Source organism: Gopherus evgoodei, chromosome 1, assembly GCF_007399415.2.
Source record: "Gopherus evgoodei ecotype Sinaloan lineage chromosome 1, rGopEvg1_v1.p, whole genome shotgun sequence".
Lineage (NCBI taxonomy): Eukaryota > Metazoa > Chordata > Testudines > Testudinidae > Gopherus > Gopherus evgoodei.
Window position 1 is genome coordinate 226068223 of NC_044322.1, and position 2514 is coordinate 226070736.

The following is a 2514-nucleotide window of genomic DNA, read 5'->3' on the forward strand; positions in this document are numbered from 1 at the left end:
AGCCAAACAGGATGAAGAAGCAAAAAAGAAAATGTTCCCAAACAGAAGCTGTTTCTCTTTGCATTCCCCGGGATTTCAGGGCTGTGTGACTGTACATGCGTTGTCTTGCCATAATGACTGTTATTTGCAGCAGGTGTCACTTGTGAGGCAGCGCTTTACTGAGAACGAATCACGGCAGGAGAACTGACTCCTGGGGACTGACGAAGCTGGTGTCAGGGCGCTGCGTTGCCATTGGAGCCGGCTGCCACGGGGATCCGGATGCAGAGATTTCACACCACGGCAGTGGGCCTGGCGGGAGGCAGGGCAACATTCTCTGCGTGTCTGCTGCAGACCCCAGGAAGTGACAGCAGAGGGCACTGCCTACCGGGGAGGGCGCTGCAGAGCCAACCCCACGCCACGCCCCCACCCACTTAGGGAACGTCTGAAAAGTGTGAGAGAAAATGGGAAGAGAAAGTGCAAGAAAACTCGGGAACATGCTGGCAGCTTCATGCTGTGTGCAACTGAGGGGGCACAAAATGTGCAGCGGACAGGAAAAATTGTAAAGTTGCTGGTTAGGACAAGAAAAAGGCAAGCAAACGCTACATGAATGTAATTGTAAGAACTAAAAGTGAACATGAAATCAGGTGTTCTGGTTATCCCAAGAATACTGGCCCAAATACTGATCGCTTGTACATCAGTGGAAATTCAAAGTAACTGCACTGAGGAGGTCAGTTTAATTACACTTTCCTCATTTGCACCAATGCACGCGAGATCAGAAGTTAACTACGCCATACTGCAGCTATTGCGTATATTTACTTCCAAACAAGGCATTACATTTTGTGGGGGCAAAACTGCAATAAATTGCATGTAAAATTTTACCCCACAATGAATTGCCAGGAAAAGGCAGTCAAAAACAGTAGGCAGAATTCACTGCAGTTGCAAAATTGTGCCTGCAAAAACAGAAATCTGACTAGCAAAAGGCCTTTTAAGAGGGAGGGTCAATGTTGCTATGAGACTGTTTGCATTTATTATTTTTCTTTGTTTTATTTTAAAGTCACCATTTTCAGAGAGAGCACGAGAAAGGAAAGTAAGAGACCTTCATTGCAGTCCTGGCCTGCCATTTTCTCACTCTGTGACCCCAATGGCCACATTACATCTTGTCTATATGCCTGTTTGTCTATCTGTAAAATGATCATAGACTTTAAGGCCAGAAGGGACCATGGTGATCATCTCGTCTGACCTCCTGCACATTGCACGCCACAGAACCTCATCCACCCACTCCTGTAATAGATCCATAACCTCTGGCTGAGTTACTGAAATTGTCAAATCATGAAAATAATGTTAAAGTTAAGACAACTAGATCTGGAAGAAACTTATGGCTTATCTACTACACTTAGGCCTTGGCTACACTGGCGCTTTACAGCACTGCAACTTTCTCGCTCAGGGGTGTGAAAAAAACACTCTCCTGAGCACTGCAAGATACAGTGCTGTAAAGCGCCAGTGTAAACGTGCCGCAGAGCTGGGAGCGTGGCTCCCAGCGCTGCAAGCTAATCCCCATGAGGAGGTGGAGTATGTGCAGCACTGGGAGAGCTCTCTCCCAGCACTGGCGCTGTGACCACACTCAGCAGCGCTTTGAAGTTTCGAGTGTAGCCAAGCCCTTAAAATGCTTAGCAACGCATCTTCATATGGCTCCTCCTTTTTAAAGTACTTTGAGATGTATGGATGGAAAGTGCGATATAATATATGATTAATAGTACTTAAAGCGATTTTAAAATGCAATATTCCAGGATACCACCTCCTCTTCCCTGCAAAGAAAAAAGGGTGAAAAAAGAATTGAAATAATTTAATTAGCTTCAGCTACCCTGGATCACTTATAATGCTTTTCACTTTCAGGCAGAAGCTTCTTAACTGGACAGAAGCACAGACAGACATGAGTGTGAAATTTACAAGGAACTGCCCAGTGGACACCTATTGCAACCCAGAATGACTGGCTTCAATAAGAGAGACAATGTGGGTGAGGTAATATCTTTTATTGGACTAAATTCTGTTGGTGAGAGAGAGCAGCTTTCATGCTTACACAGAGCTCTTCTTCAGGTCTGCAAAATGTACTCCAAGTGTCACGGCTAACTACTAGGTGGAACAGATTGTTTAGCATAAGCACTTAACACATTTCAAGGGATGTTCAAGGTGAAATGGCCTGTTAAGATGTGTCCAGGGAGGAAGCAGCAGGGGGAGGGTTGTTACTGGGTTACTACCAATGTTGTAATAAGCCATAACTCCAGTGTCACTGTGCAGGCTGTGATTTTTAATAACAGCGAGGACTCTCTCTCAGCTGTGGGATCCTTCATGCAGTGCACACACACCTGCCTCCGCTCGGCTCACCGACCGCGCCCCTAGGATTTGTAACAGTTGCTTTTCGTGCGCCTGTGCAGTGCGAACTTTAGACCCGACCCCCGGCCCTCCCCTGCCTTTAACTAGAAGACCCTGCTGTCCCTCTAGAAACTTCTCAGTCCCGCCTCCTGTCGCTGCCGCGCC